General features: G+C 30.9%; 1 protein-coding gene across 10 annotated transcripts in view; it reads right to left on the minus strand.

Annotated features, from left to right (window-relative positions):
• PLCB4 (phospholipase C beta 4) overlaps positions 1 to 20,916 on the minus strand; it is a 461,856-nt gene that overhangs the window by 271,397 nt on the left and 169,543 nt on the right. For all 10 annotated transcript variants that reach the window (XM_074287886.1, XM_074287884.1, XM_074287887.1 and 7 more), the window contains one exon: positions 18,274 to 18,336. The gene's annotated coding sequence lies outside the window, so the exon portion shown is untranslated. The remainder of the gene's footprint in view (positions 1 to 18,273; positions 18,337 to 20,916) is intronic.

Consider the following 20,916-nt stretch of genomic DNA (forward strand, 5'->3'; position numbering starts at 1 on the left):
TGTCCCTCCTAAACAGTGACTCCTATATTTGGCCAATTCACTTAAACCAGTTTATCTTAATGTCCTTATGTAAAATGAGCTGACAAAGGAAATGGCAAATTACCCCAGTATTTTTTCAAAGAAAACCCAAAATGGGTCAGACACCACAAAATAATAATAAAAATTTACTAAATCTTTCTGGTTCAAACTTTGGTTCTGCTTACCCTACTGAAACTTTTTTCTCCAAGGTTACCCATAACATTTTAACTACCAAATCTAATGGACTTTGCCATTCTTCTTTCCCCGTTATCTGGGAAGATTTTTTTTCTTTAACTTGTTAGCTTCCTGTCATGGATATTTCCTGATTCTCTTTCTGCCTGACCACTCCTACTTGGTCTCCTTCAATTATTCATGATTCCTCTTCTGACAGCCTAAGTGAATATATTTTCCAAGCCTCACCTTTTTTCTCTTTTGTACCTAGATGCCTTGTTACCCAGACTGGAAACTCTGTGGTTATCTGACTTGATCTTCTACCAGCTCTATCTTCACAATAATTCTCATATCTGTTACTGTCTTCACTTAAATTACCAGCAACTTCATCACATCTTTTATAGACTTGTTCAGTTGTTTCAATTGTATCTAACGCTCTATGATTTCATTTGGGAGTTTCTTAGCAAAGATACTGGAGTGGTTTGAAATTTCTTTTTCCAGCTCATTTTACAGATGAGGAAACTGAGGACAAAAGGATTATGTAACTTTCCTAGGATCACAATGCTAATGTGTCTGAAGTCCAATTTGAATTCATGTCTTCTTGACTTCAGGTCTGGAACTTTATCCACTGAACCACCTTTCATGTATTATTACTTCTTAACTCATTTCCTCCTTTATAATTTCTCCCCTTTCCAAATAATCCTGATTATGGGAACCAAAATAAACTTTTAATGGGCAGATTAGACCTGTATATTTCATTATTTTATTACCAGTTGTGTGGATTTCCAAATTCCAAATTCTTTGATAAAAATTTGCTCCATTTTCTTTACTGTATACTCCTTAGTCTATCAATTAAAGCATTTCTAACAATAGAACAATCTGAAACTGTTACCTTTCCAGTCTTATTTTAAATAAGTCTTCCTTCAAGTTGAATGGATGTCCATCAATTGGAGAATGGTTGGGTAAATTGTGGTATATGAAGGTTATGGAATATTATTGCTCTGTAAGAAATGACCAGCAGGAGGAATACAGAGAGGCTTGGAGAGACTTACATCAACTGTTGCTGAGTGAAATGAGCAGAACCAGAAGATCACTGTACACTTCAACAACAATAATACTGTATGAGGATGTATTCTGAAGGAAGTGGAAATCTTCAACATAGAGAAGATCCAACTCACTTCCAGTTGATCAATGATGGACAGAAATAACTGCACCCAGAGAAGGAATACTGGGAAGTGAATGTGAATTGTTAGCACTACTGTATATCTACCCAGGTTACTTATACCTTCGGAAGCTAATAATTAATGTGCAACAAGAAAATGGTATTTACACACATATATTGTATCTAAGTTATATTGTAACACATGTAAAATGTATGGGATTACCTGTCATCGGGGGGAGGGAGTGGAGGGAGGGAGGGGATAATTTGGAAAAATGAATTAAAAAAAAAGTCTTCCTTCCATCATTACATGTTTTTTCCAAATTGTATGGATTCCTTATTTTCCATAATGGACTATAAAATTTTTGAAAGCAAGTATGAATTTTTTTTATTTTTCTTAATATTGTATTTTTGTACTTAATAGGTAATTAGTAAAAGTTTGTAAAATTTTATTATTAAACTAGATTGGACAAGACATGTAAGCATATAATAGTATTAGGGAACTGCCAGATGGTTCCTAGTAATCACTTTCAGATTTTTTTTATTCTTTTTAAATTATTATTTAAGTATAATTTAATGATATATTTTAAAACTTTGTTCTGAATTAACATAAAGCTTCTTTGCCTGTAACTTCTAGGACTTTTCTTTTTCTTCTTTGGAAATAAGAAAAATTTGTGTCTACTCTTCTGAAATCTTTCCTATCCTTAAAGATGATTACTTATGAACATATTATCTTGTTTCTACATTAATTTTACAAAGTGCTAGTGAGAAAAGACAATTGTCTTATTTATACTTATATAGCTTATATGTCTGAATAAGCAAAATGATTAAGGATTAAAACATTTTTTAACCCAATGGGGCCAATTTATCATAGTCTTGGATGGTCAGATCATCTGGAAATACTCAATGAGCAGCTTCAAAGGATTTACAACTAACATTTCATAACTTTTAAAAATGAAAACTCTTCTTAGTCAGCAAATTTTTAAAAGAATTATTTATACTTGAAATATAATTCTGCTTGACCTTGCTCTAATAATCTATCTTCCCTTTCTGAAACTGCTAGCCTTTTTACCTTATGTCTGATATTGTATGAGACAAATTCAAGTCAAGAAAATGTATAAAAGTCTCTATCCTAGGTACTAGAGATATAAATGTAAAAAAAGCATAAAGACATATGTCCTACCCTCAAAGAACTGCTGCCAAGTAATAGGGATAAGATATATATATATATAAATAAGTATAAAATAAGTTAAATCAGAATTTCTCATGAGATCTCAAAGTGATTATGGTAACATGGAATCAAGGAAAGAGGAATAATTTAAGTCTGAAGTAACTAGGGAAAGTATCCTGGAAAAATGGTGAGAGAGTTTTAAGGAGATGAAAGATTTCAATAAATTAAAATGTGTATCTGGGTGGAAGAGAAAGTGGAGAATGAAAAGCAAAGGAGGTGGGAGAGGGTGGATTTGGAACAGTTAAATATAGCATTCTGTGGAATAAAGAATAAAGAAAAGAAAATAAAGTTTGTAACCAGAATATGGAAAAATTTAAATGCTGAACTAATTTTTTTGCATTTTACTCAGTAGGGGAGAAACTGAAGATTTTTCAACAAAGGCGTGATGTGATCAGACATTTTTATTTGGAAGACTATTTTGACAGATGTGCAAAGGACTGATTGGAAACAGAAGAGAGTGGAAGCAGAGAGAACAGTTATAACACTATTAAAGGCTGGATTTAAAGTCAGAAAGCCAAACACATCTTGCTTCTGCCACTTATTACCTTGGTCAAGTCATTTAACTTTGCAGAGTTTCAGTTCAATCATTCATAAATGAAGAGGTTGAACTAGAAAATCTCTAAGTACTTTGAAAACTCTTACTCTATGATCCTTAGTACTATGAAGGTATGAGTTAATTAAAATGTGACCAGGGTGGTAATCATGAGAATAAAAAGGAGAAGATAATTGTGAGACAAATATTCAGAGTTCCTTCAAATTTTTGAGTGTGTCTGCAACTTTATTTTAAAAGGATGCCATTTTTTGAGAATTTGCATAATTACTAAGCCTCATAAATTAAAACATATGCAGAACCAAAAGAACAATGATTGAAGCTTCTCCAGTTTCTACAGCAAATGGAAATGTGGTACATTTTCTCTTCTTCAAAGAGCTGCTAGAGCATGTCTCCTTTGAATGCTGACAAGCTGCTTTACTAAAAAGACATGTGGAGTGGTTTTTCTTTGAATGCCACCAAAGCAGTTTTTATTGAAATTTCAGTGGCAGATACCTTGGCAGAAAGGATTCCGCCGGGAACAAAAACTCTAGTTTTTGGTGGCTAGGTAGGCTACTTGCATATTCACTTAAGAGAGCTGTTGCTTCACCTCAATTAACTTTACTGAGTTAAGGCAACAGAAATCAGCAACAGAAAGCAAAGGGAAAGAAAAAGAAGAAAGGAACAAAAGTTTTTGCAAGATATGAAAAAAGGTAGAGTAAAAAAAAATACATTCTCCAGTCTGAATAGTAAAGGAGGCAGTGAAAAAATCTACTCTAGCGATTAGAATACTGAAATGCATAACAGATGATGACATGGAATCTGATAAATTTGTCAGTAGATGGAAATGGTGTTTACATTAAGTCAAAGAAAAAAAAGTGCAAAATTATAATATATGTTGAACCTGGTAAACGTCAAGAAGTATAGTATCACTGGGCCTCTACTACAGTAATTTGCCAGTTAGTCTGTTTACATCAAGTATCTCCCATCAAGTATCTCCCCTCTTTAATCATCCAATCCTTCCTCCAATCAGCCATCAAAGTCAACTTCCTAAAATGCAGATCACACTATTATCACCTATCATACTCCTAATCAATAAGTTGTATTGTCTTCCTATTACTTTTAGGATGGAATATATAAAAACTAAGAAAGTTTTTATATATTCCATCCTAAAAGTAATAGGATGTAAACAGACTAACTGGCAAATTACTGTAGTACTTTAGTACTGTAGTACTGTAGACTTTTAAAACTCATTAAAGATAACTTTTGGGGCTAACCAAAATGGTGGAGTAGAGAAAGCACTCATTTGAATTCTCTCAACATTCTCCTCCAAACAGCTTTAAAATAACATCCCAAATCAAATTCTGATGTGACAGATCCAACAAAAGATTAGAGTGCAGCTTTTTTTCAGCCCTGTAAAACATAAGAGATCAGAAAGAGAGATTTGTAATGCAGAGATGGAAGGAAACCCAGAGCACTCGTGAATGAAACATTAATGGTGGAAGTAGGTGGTAGGAACAGAAGCAGTAGTAGCTTTGGGAAGTCCCAAGCCAGAGATGGTAAAGGAACCTGGCAACTGGTCAAAAAGAGAATACAAGGTACCCCTTTCTGATATGACTAGATATTATTTGTTACTCTTTTACCCACTTCTGAGCAGGAACAATTCAGGAGCAGAGAAGAATCCTGTCAGACAAAACAGAATGGGAGCCCTGAAGAGCAGCTATCACTTCCAGTCCTGACGGAGAAGGGCCCAGAGATTGCAATCAAGAAATCAGGGGCACTTCTTGGGTAGAGACCATAGTGAAAATAAAGAAAGTAGTGACCTTTTTCCAGATCAGAGCACTTCAATGAAAACTTCCAAACTCTCAGAACTAGTTCTGAAATCAGTATTGCAAAAAATCCTGAAGCCTGATACAACATCCCTATCCACTCAGGTTAGGAACAGAATCCAATATTAATATAACATTCCAAATTTAAAAATAGGAGGAAAAAATGAAAACAACAAATAGCAAAAGTGTCTCATCATAATATGCTATCAATAGTGACAGGGAAGCTCAAGAAACAAACTCAGAAGAAGATAAAGTAAAAACAATCATAATTAATCAAAAAATAAAATAAAATCAAACAGAAGACCAACAAGAATTCCTGGAAAAGCTAAAATGATTTTCATGTCCAAATAAGAGTGGCAGAAGGAAAAAATGAATAAAGAAAGCAAGCAAAAAAAAAGACAATTATGAAAAGACAATTAACAGCCTGGCAGAAAGAGGTAGGAAAAATACTGAAGAAAATATCTTAAAAATAAAATTAGCCAAATGGAAAAACAAGTTTAAAAATTAATTGGTTAAAAGATATATTTTAAAAGAACTGGACAATGGCGGAAACAAATACAAAATGTCACTGAAGAAAACAATACCTTAATAATTAGAATTGTGTGAGTGGAAACTAATGATTTCATGAAATATCAAGGAACAATAAAGTCAAGTTAAAAGAATGAAGTAATAGAAGAAAATGTGAAATACATTATAGAAGAAACAATTTGGAAAACAAGTCAAGAAGAGATAATGAATAAACTACCCAAAATCATGATCAAAGAAAAAAATCTTGACATAATATTTCAAGAAATAACCAAGGAAAATTGACCCAATGTCCTAGAAGTAGAAGATAAAATGAAAATTGTAAGAATTTCCCAATGACCTCCCACAAGACACTATAAAATGAAAACTTCCATGAAAAAAACATTGCCAAATGCAGAATTTCTAGGTCAAAGAGAAAATATTTCAAGCAGCCAAATGGAAACCATTCAAACTGTAGAGCCAGAATCAGGATGAAACATTTAATAACTATCAAACTGAAGGAATGGAGAAGTTGGAATATAATATTCTGTCAGGCAAAATAGCTGGGATTGCAACCCAAAATCATCTACCCAGCAAAAATGAGTATAATCTTTCAAGGGAAATATTATATTTAATGGAATAGAGATCTTTCAAGAATTCTTGATGTAAAACCGAGACCTGAAAAGAAAATATGACTTTCAAATATAAGACTTAAGAGAAAATTAAGAGGAAAACACAAAATATAAATCATAAGAAACTCAAAAAGGGCTAAACTATTTACTTTTTTATGTGGGAAGATATTATATATAACTTTTAGTACTTTATTAGGGCACTTATAAACATTCCATATAGGAAAAGGATTTGGGAGCAATTTAATTACATTGGAATTATATGTTTAAAAAAAAAACATGTATAGATGAGAAAAAGAAATGCACTGGGAAAAAGGGGAAGAAAGAAGAAGAATGGGGGAAATGATTTAACTTAAAAGATTCCCACAGAAAAGAGTTTTTCAAATGGTGGGGAAAATGGTAGGGTTTGTGCATGAACCTCACATATAAATTAGTTCAAAGAGGAAAGAATATATATATACACACATGTGCATGTACATACTCAATTGGTAGTAGAAATTTATCTTATCAAGCATAGAAGTAAAATATAAAGGGAATGATGTAAAGATTATAAAAACAACAAGAAGAAGAAAAAAAAAGAGGGCAGACAAAAAAAGGCACTAATCAGGAGCATAAATAGAAGAAAACAGAATCAAAATAAACATACAGTTAGTAATCATAACTATATATCTGAATGGGAAGAACTCACAAAAAAAGAAGTGAACAGCAGAGTAGATTAGAAACTGCAATAAAATGCCATTTAAAAAAATCATGCTTGAAGCAGAAATAAACATATAAAATTAAAATAAGGTGCTGTGGAACAATCCATTATGCTTTAGCTAAAGTAAAAAGATACAGGGATAGCAATCATGATCTCATATCAAGCAAAAATCAAAACAAATCTAATTAAAAGAAATGAGCAAGGAAACGACATCTTAATGAGGGAAAAGTTAAATTAATTAAGGAAAAAATAGAACTATACTAGTAGAATACTTTTCCCTCTAGGAGTTAGAAAAACTAACCATAAAATAAATAAGAAAGAAAATGAAATGAATAGAATCTTAGAAAATTTAGATATGACAAACCTCTGTAGAAAAGAAAGAACAGAAAGGAAAAGAAAGGAAAACCTTTTTTTCAGCTGTACATGGCACCTTAATAAAAATTAATCATATATTAGGGCACAATAACCTCATAACCAAATGTAGAAGAATTAAATGTAACTTTTTTTTCCAGACCATACAGTAAAATCACATTAAAAATGGTCTTGGAAGCATAGATCAAAAACTTATTAGAAACTATATAATCTAATCTTGTAGAATAAGTGGGTCAAAAATGAATCTAATCTTGCAGAATAAGTGAGTCAAAAATGAATCATAGAAACCATCAGTAAGTTCATCAAAGAAAATGACAACAGTGACATAACTTTCCAGAACTTATGGGCTGTATCCAAATTGGTACTAAGGGTAAATATTACATCCTTAAATGCTTATATCAACAAAAAAGAGAAAGAACAAAATTGTAAAGTAGGCATGCCTTCAGAAAAAAACACTATAAAAACAACAAAAAAAAAGTAAATTCCCAAGTAAATACCAAAATGGAGATCCTAATAATCAAAAGAGAATTAAATAAAATTAAAAGTTAAAAAATAGAATAAATAAAACTATGAGCTGCTTTTACAGAAAAAAAATAGATAAGCCATTGGCTAATTTGATTTTAAAAAAAATACTAGTATAAAAATGTAAATTGTTGTGTCACCAATGAATATGAAATTAAAGCATTTATTAGAATTTTTGTCTTATTATATGCCTGTAAAGCAGACAATTTGAGTGAAAAGGATGAAGTACAAAAATATTAATTGCCCAGATTAATCAAAGAGGGAAAACAATACTTAAATTTTTCTTTCTCAGAAAAAGAAATTGAAAATGTCACCAATAAGTTTCTTAAGAAAAAAATCCTCAGTAATAGATGAATTCATAAGTGAATTATATTTTAAAAAATTAGAAATATTAACACTTCCTAGCAGTGTGACCTGGGCAAGTCACTTAACCCCAATTGCCTCAGCAAGAAAAAGCAAAAAAAAATTAGGAATAATAAATCCCAGTAGTATATAAACCATTTGAAAAAAAGTAGTACTACCAAATTCCTTTTATGATAAAAACATGGTTTTGATACCTAAACCAGAAAGAATAAAAATAGGGAAAGAAAACTATAAACCAATTTTTAATATATATTGGGTGAAATTTTAAAATAAAATATTATCAAGGAAGTTACAGCAATATATTAGAAAGGTCATACACTATTGACCAGGTGGAATTTATACCAGGAACTAGGGGAAAAATTATTATTAACCATATCAATAATAAAGCATAAATTACAACATAGATGCAGAAAAAGCCTTTCACAAAATACAACTTCCATTCCTATTAAAAATACTAGAAACCATAAGAATCAATGGATCTGTTCTTCAAATGATGAGAAATATCTATCCAAACTATCAGCAAGAATTATCTGCAATGGAAATAAAGTGAAATCTTCCCAATAAAATCAGGGATGATCTTATTGTACTAGAAATTCTCACTATTGCAATAAAATAAGAAAAATAATTGAAACAAAATTGGCAATAAGGAAACAAAACTATCAATCTTTGTACATGATACAATGAAATAAAGAACTCTAGAGAATCAAATTAGTTGAAACAGTAATTAACTTAAAGCAAAGTTGAAGGACATAAAATAAACCCAGATAAAAAGAGTTAGAGAAATTTCATTTCAAATAATGGTAGATATAAAATACATTGGAGTCTATCTGCCAAGATAAATCCAGGACTATATGAACACCATTAAATTGGAAAGCAATTGTGGAAATATTAGTTATTCATTGGTAGACTATGTCAATATAATAAACATTCTAAATTAATTTACTTATCTAGTATCATACCCAATAAACTCAAATAATTATTTTATAGAGCTAGAAAAAATAATTATCAAATTCATCTAAACAAAAAACAGAAAATCAAGAATAACAATGGAATCAGTGAAAACAAAATGACGAGAGGCAGCCCAGCTGTGGTAACCAAAACCATCTGGCACTGTCTAATAAATAGAGTGGTGGATCAGTGTAATAATAGATAAGGTACATGATAAATACATCATAGTAAGTGATTATTGTGTTTGACAAGTCCAAAAATCTAAGTTTTAGGTATAAGAACTAACATTTGACAAAAATTGTTGGGGAAACTGGAAATCAGTTTGGCAGAAACTGCATAGATCAATATCTCATGCTATATATGAAGAAAAGCTCAAAATGGGTGCATGACTTAGGCACAAGAGGTAATACTACAAACAAATTAGGAAAGCATGGGGAAAATGTAGCTGTCAGGGCAATGGTTAAGACAACAGTTTTTTTATTTAAAAAAGAGGCAGGATTATGGAAGTAAAATACATAATTTTTTATTTCGGCATATGAAATTAAAATATTTTGCACAAACAAAACTAATGCAGCAAGAATTAGGTTGCATTAGGAAAACAGGATATTGGGGGAAATGTTTACATTGTCTCTGATAAAAGCCTCATTTCTCATCTATATCTATACTTATATCTATATACATATTTACATATGTATATATATAAAGGATATATAGGGAACTAATTTAAATCATTAAAAAAAATATTTCCCTAAAGGTCAAAGCATATAAACATAAAGTTTACAGAATTAAAAACTATCAATAGTTACATGTAAAAAAAAAGCTTTAAATCATAACTGATTAGAGAAATCAAATTATAACAACTCTGAAATACTATCTAATATGTTACCTAACATGAGAAAAAAAGGAAAATTATATGTTGGAGTGCATATAGAAAAATTGGGACACTAATCAACTAGTAAAATTGTGAATTAGTTCAACAATTTTGGAGAACATTTGAGAACTACACTCAAAGGATCTTAATACTATTTGTACCCTTTGATTGAGCGATACCATCACTAGGATAGAGTCACACAAAAATATTTATGGTAGCTCTTTGTGGTAGCAAAGAATTAGAAATTGAAGCAATGTTCTTTAATTGCAGCACGATTGAATAAATTGTGGCATATAATTGTAATGGAATACTATTGTGCTGTAAAAATAATGAGCAGAAGATTTTCAGAAAATCCTGGAAAGACGTATATGAACTAATGCAAAATAAAGTAAGCAGAAAATTGTATAGTAACAGAAATATTTTAAAATATCACCTATTCTGATTAAGATAAAGATCCAAGAAAATTCCGAAGACAAGATGATAAATAATGCTGTCCAAAACAGATAACTCTGAGTGTAGATTGAAGCATATTTTTTTTATTTCTTCTTGTTTTTGTTTTGTTTGTTTGTTTGTTTTTGTTTTTGTTTTTGTTTTTTACAACATGGCTAATATAGAAATGGATTTGGTATGAATTCACATGTAAAATCAATATCAAATTGCTTGCCTTCTGGGAGGAAGACAGAGAATTTGTAACTCAAATTTTTAAAAATGTTAAATTATTTCACATGTAATTAGGAAATATTTAATGACATTTAAAAAATGTTTTTAAGAAGTGCATCATAACCTGCTTTCCTACCCTTTTAGTTGTCATATTATCTTTCTTCATGTACTTCATGACAAGGCCTCCACATTGTTATTCTTTATATGTGGCACTTCATCTTATAACTCTGAACATTTTCCCCAGCTATCTCTAATACTTAGAATGATCTCCCCCCACCAAAAAAAAAAAAACAAAACAAAACCCTTCTATCTCTTGTCTTCAAGTCTCAGCTATATTCTTGCCCTTTGCAAGTAGCATTTCCAGTTCTACTCATTCTTAGCATCTGCCACCTGAGACTATCTTCAATTTTTCCTATCCTATATCCTTCTTTATATATGATTATTTGCTTATTATCATCTCCATTAGGCAGCTCTTTGAGCACCTTGAGATCAGGAAATGCTTTTGTGCTGGTTATTTTCTGTTCCTTTTTATCATTAGAGCTTACCTTAGAGCTTGGCATATATATAGTCAATACTTTAAAAATGCTTATTGACTTGATACAATGAAAATGAGTCATTTGTCTCCTTTGCCTGAACTCATTTCCACCTCCACAGCCTTTTTCACAGTAGTTTCCTCTCCAATTACAATACCACCACCTTATTTCAAGCTCTAATCACCTCTCACCTAGACTACTGCAATAGCCCCTTAATTGGTTACCTTGCCTCAAGTTTCTGCCCTCTACAATATATACTTTACACATTTGTAATCAAAATGTTTTGTCTAAGGCTCAGAACTGACTATGATACTCACCTTCTTAAGAAACTCTACTGGTTTCTTCTAGGATATATTAAGGGATGTTAAGAGGTTCCTTGAATTTGTCTTTTTGAGTTGCCATATTTTCCAGAAGCACTAGACCAGAATATTCAGGAGACTTTGAAAGTATCAAGGTTGAAGTCCCACCTGAGCTGACATAATGTGTTGTTTGCACCCTAGGCTGCATTCCTGTCCTTAGGAATCAAGATAAGCAATAGACAATCTGCATTAGGCTAAGAAAACTTCTTGTGAAGCTGAGACCTTATATACCACGATATGCAGACCACTATATCTTCGTGGTTTAGCAGTTTCCAGGGGAAAAGAATGTGGTTTTTGCTGTTGCCTCCTCTTTTGGAGGGGTTTTCTTCTTTCCTATCTTTACTGCATCCTTCCCTCTCTCAAGTCATGCTTTTTAAATGAAGATTTGTGTTTTATATCCCTTTGTTGTGCTGTTATAAATCTATAAACTTCTGTCTGCATTCTGAACACTTTGTGTTCTATCTGCATGCTCATTTTTCTTGTAATAAATCTAGTTTTCACATAAATTATGATTGCCATTGACAGATAAAATATAATTTTTGATACATTAAGCTCCTGATAATATGGCCTCAACCTCCCTTTTTATTTGTATTACACATTATTACTCTCATAATCCAGTCAACCAACAGTTTTGGTTGTTCTTCACAAAAGGCTATTCATTTCCTGGCTTCTTGCCTTTTGACTAGCCTTCTATCTTCCCTGGACTGTATTGTATCTCTGTCTTTATCTAGGCTCAATTCAAGCATTGCAATCATATCTTCCTTTATTCTCCCTTCCACTAGTACATTTTCCCTAAATTCACCTATATTTATAGATAGAGTTGTTATCTCTTCCTACCCCAATTCCCAATCTAATTGTAAGTTTTTTGAGGACAGAAATTATTTACCCTTTTGTCTTTTTATCCCTAGTGATTGACACAATGCTAAGAACAAAAGATAATATTTAACAAATGTCTGTTGATTGATTGTTTTATAATAATAATAATAATAAAATGAGTAGTATTTCTATACCACTTTAAGGTTTATAAACATCTCATTTTCTTCCTTAAAGAAAAACTAAAAATAATTGCTATTGTTATTCCTATTTTATGAATGAAAGTGAGGCTGAAAAAAATTAAGTGATTTGCTCAACATTACACAACTACTAAGTATAAATGGGAAAAAGAGATTAATTGACTATTACCAAGTTTGGCCTTTTCATTCCAAATGGCTGTCTTCTATCATCAGTCAAGTGAGAAGCTACTATAGCCAGGAATTCAGTTAATATCCCATCACTTTGATGAAGTGCCAGTGATTTCATTTTAAAATGTGTGTTTTTTAAAAGACATTTATATATTTCCAATGTGTTTAAAAACACTCAACAGTACAACTTCTATTTCATTGTATTTTTACATTGGTGAGGATAGTTCTACCTAAACTAGCGGTACATGATATTAAAAAAAATTCTTGACAAATGCAACTTCTTTCATACTTTTGTTTCTATTTATTTTAAATATTATCATTTTCTCCAGCTACTAACTCCTCTGCTATCAATTATCATTATAAAATAGCAGAACTTGTAGCCAGATGGAATGACTGAACATATTATGTCAGAATTTTTGGAGTGCTCTCATAGGAAGTTTTTCTTTGCCTAAAAGAATGAGAACTGCAAAAATCATCTCTTTTTTATGACTTAAGATTATCCAAAATGCCACAAAGTACAGAAAGGAACAAAATAGTTTTGGTAGCTTGTAAGAGAAACTCTTCCTTCTTTTAAGATTTTTGTTTATTTCTTTTATTTGACTCCTTTGATTTTTCTTTTAATTCTTATATTATTTTGTATAATTTTTTGATTCTTAACCCTTATTATGTCATTTTCTTTTTCTCTCCTATGCCCAAGAATATAAGATACAAAAAATCATGTGGGTTTATATTATGTGTGTTAATGTATAAAGAAAAGACATACCAACTAAATGACAAAGTTTCATGAGGAATAAATAAATTGTATTATATAAATGGATTATTATGTCATAAATAATGAGGAAATAGAAGACTTCAAAAAGATGAAAAGACTTGTTTGAACTGATGCAGAGTGAAAGCAGAACCATAAGAACAATTTATGCAATAATATCAATGAGAATTAATAATTTTAAATACTTGTATGAATTATTAAAAATGAAATGAGCAGAACAATAGTATAGAAAGATTTGAAACCTGCAAGAACTTTGATTAATGCAAGGATCATGCATAATTTGAGAATATTACTGATGAAACATGCTCTTCACCTGATAGTCTAGGGATAAAGTATGTTTATTTATTTATTTTATTTATTTGTTTATTTTAGCTAATGAGTAAATTTGTGTGGTTTGACTCTGTGCATTTGTTAACAAATTGTTAAAAGAAATTTGTTTTCCTTTCTTTTTGTCCCAATGGAGTGAAGAGTGGACCAAAAAATAGATTCGTATTAATACAAATTAAAAAAAAAATTAAAAAGATTTCCAGGCTATTCTGTACTGTAATCCCCCAACAAGAAAGTATCCACAAATTTATTTCAGTAGTGACATAAAAAGGATGCATGAAAAGTAAATATAAACAAATTATGACATGAAAAGTTAGCATGGTCAATGAAAAGAACATAGCTTTATTGAGCTCAGGCTATTTCTGATGATTTCAGGAAGATTTGAAGGGATACTGAAGCAGAAAAAAAAAAAAATATATATATATATATACATATATAAATATATATGTATATATATATATACATATATATAAATATATATGTATATATATATATATAAGTCACAGGGAAGAGGGTAAGAAAGGGTATAGCTATAGCAGTTAGATATGGAATATTAAAATCAATATTTCAATGCACGGTATCCATGTAATAAATAATGTGTAGTGAAAATGCCAGCAGAAGGTTGAGTGGAGGCATATGAGAAAAGGGCTTTTAATGAATCAGAAGATTTCTAAGCATTTCTGACAAAAAAATGGAGCTACAAAAATAATGAGAGTGCAAATGCTGCAGTCAAGCATAAAAAGTAAACATGCATGAGCACTTGTAAGGAAATAAATAAGGATGAAATATTTATATTCTAACATGGGGAAATGACACATATTTCCCTCAGAATCCTATCATCATCAGGGTTCATAAAAGTAGTCTAATTAGGCAGAATGCTTAAGGGACTCATGTGTGTCAACCTTAAAAGATGAATGGAAAGGAAATATGAAGAGAATATTCCAGTTGGGAGATGGGACAAGAAGGATGAGAAATACTATTGCACATAATTAGGATAGAGAAGTTGAATTTAATACAAACAATGAGGAACTGGTATTAGGGGACAGATGGTACTTGCATTTAATTTCTGGATTGGCCAAATGATGAAAAAATAAACACACTATTGGGTTCAGAAATACATTTCATCCAATAAAGAAAAAAAAGGAAAGGGACAGATATGGATAAAAGGAAAGATAGATTAAGGAAGAGGAGTCCCAAGCAAAATAAACTCTTTAAGAAGACACAAAAATATTTATAGAAGTTCCCTTTGTGGGGGTCAAAATTATGGCATATATATATATATATATGTGTGTGTGTGTGTGTGTGTGTGTGTGTGTGTGTGTGTGTGTGTGTGTGTGTGAGATGGAATACGATTGTACTGTAAGAAATGATGAATGAGTTCAGATATATATGTGTGTGTATGTGTGTGTGTGTGTGTGTGTGTGTGTGTGTGATGGAATACGATTGTACCGTAAGAAATGATGAATAAACTAGGAAGATATGCATGAACTGATGCAGAATGAAATAAACAAAATTAGGAAAAGGTTTATATTATGACAACAGTATCATAAAGTGAAATAACCTTGACAAGCCTAGCAAATATGATTAATGGAATGCTCAATCATGATTTTAGAAGATTAATGAGAAAACATGCTACTTATCTTCTAATTAGATAGATAGTAAACTCAGAAGAATGCAAAGGAAAAAATTTGAACTGCATTTGGAGGATATGAGAATTCAGTTTTTGAATGCACATATTTATGATTGAGGTTTACTCTTCCATCATTTCTCAATTGGTGGAAGAGAGAGAGAAAGAGGATTTTTATTGATTAAAAAATACTCTTTTTAAGCTGCATACATTCAGGATAAATAAGACCAGGCTTGATAAACTTTACATGTTAAAAGACTTGAGAAATTCAATTCACTGCAAACTCAAAAGAGCCAAAAGTATATGATACTTGGACCCAAAATAACAACTTTTAAAAATAACAGTTATTATTAGTTTATAGCCCCAAATTAACTAAGGATGAACAAAACATGTAACTGTCAGAGAAGACCTAAAAGGAAATCTTACTTACTTGTGACTTATTTTTGAACTAACTCTGAATAACCATGAGGTAAATATGTTTGTTCACTTGAGAATAGCCAATTGGTCCACAGGTTAGAATAGGAGAAGAAATAGCTATTCAATAAAGAATTAAGAAAATCACACATCCATGGTGCTAGACATTTGTAATCTTGGGTACAATGGGAAATTTGTTGTTTATACCTGAAAAAGCTTAAATGCAACTACTGTGTGTGGGAGGAATAACAATTTTTTTTTCCTGTTCGAGTTTTTTAAAATTTTGGCTTAGTAATTCACAGCAACTCAATGATACTAATGTTATTGAAAATCAAATGAGATAATAGATAATGAACTTTGCATACCTTAAAATACTACATAAGAAAAAGTGATAGTGACAATGATGATGAAGACGATGATGATGATAACAACACATTTATGGAGGACTTTTAAGATATATAATCTTTTATAAACCCTAAAACACTTGGCATAAAGGATTTATAATAACATAACTTATTTCAAAAATTTGTTTAAGATTAAGTAGTTAACTAAATAAGTAGTAATGACTAAGCAAGAACTGCACAAATTAGGAGAGTTAAAAGTAATGGTCCTGCAAACCTCAGTCTTGCCTGCTGTGAGAAGAATAAGCTGCAATTATAATTCTATACTAATTTAAATCACTCAATCCTCCCACCTCATTTTGCCTGTTAGGACATAGCATATGAGTCATCTCTTGAAAATAATATAATAATACCTCACTAAAAATAGATAGGGGTAATTCACCAACAAATTTAATTCTTAATACTTTTGTTATATTATTAAATTCTGTTAACTTGGTAAAATAATGAAAATTGTGAGATACTTAGTACTGACTGCTAATATGTGATTATTACCTATAGACTGTAGCCCTTAACAGGAAGCTTTTGAGAAAAAAAATCATAATTTTAGAAATCTGGCATCTGAATTTAAACTTTTCATGAACAATGTAGAGAACATTTCAACTTTTTTGTTGTAAAATTTGTTTTCTGAGTAAAGGAATAGATAACAAATTCTTCACTATATCTCTAGAGAGCAATCAAAGAAAAAATGCAAAAGTTCACATGTTCTGCTATTTATTTTTATCCTTTGATGAATTTTAGTGAAAAAATTTCAAATAATCAACTTATTAAAAAAAATTCTCATCCTTATGGACAAAAGACGTTTCCAGAGTTCAAAGGTAAAATGCACTTAAAAAGATAAATTACAAATTGTACTGAAGACATTAAGAAATTTTATTTTATTTTTTTTTTTTTTACTCCATACAAATGAATGGTTCATGACAAAAAAAGAATATCCCTTGGATATGGATCTTACAATGAATATTATTTAACTCGGTAGAGTTAAATCTGCAAAACCTTTGGCTAAACTACAGGTGAATGCCACAAACCAAAGGTAAGAAATAAAAAATATTCTTTTTTGATAGCAAATATATGTATATATACACATATATAGTTAATAAGGAACATGTGTGTTATATATGTAAATACATACATATATGTATATGTATAGGATCACTCAATTTTGGAAGTTAGGGATAGGCAAAAAAAACCCAAAAAACAAAAAACAAACCATTATTTTGCCCATAGTTATACTTTTAGAGGCAGCTGGACAGAGGGAAAAAAAACTGAACCTCAAATCAAGAAGAAAGGAAGGTACAAGTCCTGGCAAATGGTTCTTGTGATAATGGGGCAGTCCAATTAAACTCTCTATGGTCCAGTAAACTCTTTAAAATTAAGTTTCAGAAAAGTCATCAGCCTATTTTAGTGAAATCATTTTCCACTTGAATGAGATCATAGGTCTGTTCCAAAACAAAGTTCACATTTTATGGTGCTCTGTTATTAAAGTATTCAAAGTCATTGGGACCTCACAACAACCTGTGAGACAGTAATAGAAGTATGACCCTCATTCTCTATATGAGAAATCTAAAGTTTAAACAGAATGAATGACTTAGTTTAGGGCATACAGCTAATAAATGACATGGCCAAGTACAGAACCCCAGATCCTCTGACCTCAAATTCAGTTCTTTCCTACTATGTTAAGATGCCTTCCTGAATCAAATAAATATAACTAATCCTTCACATAATATTGAAAATGATACAAAGTCAATCTTAATATGAAATGAGCATTGGGCATAATTAGATATTATGATATTAAATGTCTTCTGGACATGATTAATATAAAAAATTCACTCAAAACATCATTGTATACTGAATGAAAAATAAATAATAAAAGGACAAAGTTGCTTGTTATATTATCCTCATGTTTATTCTATAATTAATTATTTATATAGTTAGATTTTCTTGTCACAAATATTTCCCCTTAGGAAATGGAATACCTTAATTTATATTTTTAAAAATTCTATTAAATATAACGTTACCAGTATTGTTGCAACAATCATTATTAAATTTATACTACATGTGCAACATGAACATAGAGGGATGACAATATTTATATATAGTCAATACCAAATGCAATGATTTAGCTACTTATTTCTGGGATAGAAACAGTGTATACTTACAGAGCAGTTCTTGATGAACCAGGACTGATTGTCTAATTAGTCAAGTGGATGAGAACTTCTTCTCTGTAATGTGAAATCACAAAAAAAATCAATATGAAGTCTTTTTAAAACTGACATTATCTATATTCACTTTCTCTTTCAAAAATGAAATTAATAATAATAGTGGAAAAGCAGGTTACTGCCTTTAAAATTAATTTCCCTAACAAAAATAATGTTAACAAAAGAGAAAAACAAATGTTTTTCATGATCTAAATCATTTGCATCTTGCTCTGAAAACATTTTAAGTTAATAAAATAATGAAAAATTATCAGAATACAGAAGTTGAACAATAATAGTTGAAAACATTCCCAAAATGGACATTTATTGGTCCTTCCTGTCTCACTCAACAACTACTACCGATGGATTGTATTTCTTCCAATCTATTATAGTAGATTAGTTGAATGTGACAAAATCATGTATATGCTGGGATGTTGGTACAATAAAAAGTTACACAGATATTACAAAAATTATATCTTTTTTACACAATATTTGTAAAGAAAAAAAGGCGGGCTCATGTGGGCTTCAGTTTTATGCTGGACTTCTGTTGTGTGTTTTTGGAGTTTCAGATTTCAAAATCCATCCTACAAATTTCAATCTCAGGAAGTAAATGGGAACGAAAACATGGAAAATGTGACTAGAACAAATTCTACTACTGAATTTAGAAGAAAAGTAGGGGGAAGAAATAAAGGAAACTGAGTCCATGAGAAGTTGTTGGAGTATCTATGGGAAAGTTATTGTCAGAAAAGGTACAACAATGTACCATATGCCTCAGAAGCCATCATATGCTCTTATCTTTAAAATGGAAAAATCCCATCACCTAGCAATGTATGCTAGTTTCTCACAGCTCAATTCAATTCAATTGGACAAAATTAAAATGGCCACTCAATCTTCATTTTTCATTAATCATTCACTTGTGCCACATTATTGTACTAAGTGTTCAAGTTACAAAGGCAAAAAGGGTACGGCACAAGTTTTCTTTAAAGCATATTCCAAGTCCTTGTCATATAAATCTGTTTCCCATTCATAATAGATTTTTTTTTGTTATTTGTTATTCCCAATTTGTACCTATAGTAAAGTAGGTTGGCCAAATTTAGATTTTGAGCAAAGGTCAGGCACAAAAATAGACATCACTAAATGTAGCCAGATAATTAAAGTGTTCTCTTTAATGGTGATCTATGGCAGAGTGGTGCAGTGGGCAAAGCTCTGACCCTGGAATCAGGAAGCCCTGACTTCTAATCTAGCTTCAGACACTATTATTTGAGTAGCTCTGGACAAGTCACTTAACTTTTCTATCTCAGTTTCCTCAACTATGAAATGGGAAGAGGCACTGGATTAAATGCCTTATAAATATCACCTCAGTTGATCCTCACAATAATCTTACAAAGTAGGTACTATTAATATTCCCATTATATAAATGAGGAAACAGGCTATTGACTGAAAGTTTTACCATTTTTTTTATTCCTATACTTTGGGACTTTTCATCCAACAGCAAATGTGGAAACTCAAACTTCAGAGTCTAATTTCTAAAAAATATATAGAAATATAGAGAAAATTAATTTTTCTTTATATTTCTTTTCATAGAGCCCAGCTTTTGGACTGATTATTCTTAAATTGCAATATTATACAATTGGTTCATATTGAACTTGAAGATTACTTCTAATCCTTTGTCACCTGTGTGCATAAGACCTCCAGTACGATCTTATATTTATAAAACTGTTTTTTGTTTTGTTTTGTTTTGTTTCCTACTAACTTATTTTACACTTATGCCTAATGAATTACACCAGGTTATTTGGAGATTTAGAATGGAAATTCTTTAATAGATGGGATGACATGATATCTAGGAGTTTACAATTTGAATATCTTGATGAGTCATGAGGAACTAAAAAAGCCTTTTCAGAACAAAGATATGAGATTATCCCTTATTAATGGGGCTGAAACAAACAAAAATATTTGTCACTGGATTTTAAATCACATAGCTAATAACTAGTACTGGTTGTTTGCAAAGCACCTTAATAATAACTAGCATTTAAGTAGTATGGATTATGTGCCAGGAGCTTTGCTAAATGCTTTACAGACCCTCAGAACAACAATGGCAAATAAGTGTTGTTATTATTCCCATTCAATAGATCAGAATATTGAAGCAAGTTAAACAAGATCATCACAGCCAATAAATATCTGATGCTACATTTGAATTAAAGATTTCCTGGCTCTAAATCTAGCACTCTAACCCCCTGTACCAAGTAGCAGTTATATTCTAGAATTTACAGATTGGTGATTCCTAACAAAAAAAAGCAAGCACTTGAACACATATTCAATTCCATCAAACATTATAATAAAATTCTCCAAACAATTATCAAATTCAAAGTAATATTAGTATGCCCTTAATTTTGAAAAGACAGAAGAGTGATAATGGTACTTTCAGATAAGGAAGCTGGCTATCTGGAAATCAGAGATGTAACAATTTAAATAATATAGTAAAATCTGCAAGTACAAAAAAGTAAGATGCTAAAGAGAGACAAAGATAGACAGAGCCAGAGACATGGAGACACAGACAGAAAGACAAAGATGGAGACAGAGACAGATAGAAGGAAGCAGGGAGAGAGC

Source organism: Sminthopsis crassicaudata, chromosome 2 (genome assembly GCF_048593235.1).
Source record: "Sminthopsis crassicaudata isolate SCR6 chromosome 2, ASM4859323v1, whole genome shotgun sequence".
Lineage (NCBI taxonomy): Eukaryota > Metazoa > Chordata > Mammalia > Dasyuromorphia > Dasyuridae > Sminthopsis > Sminthopsis crassicaudata.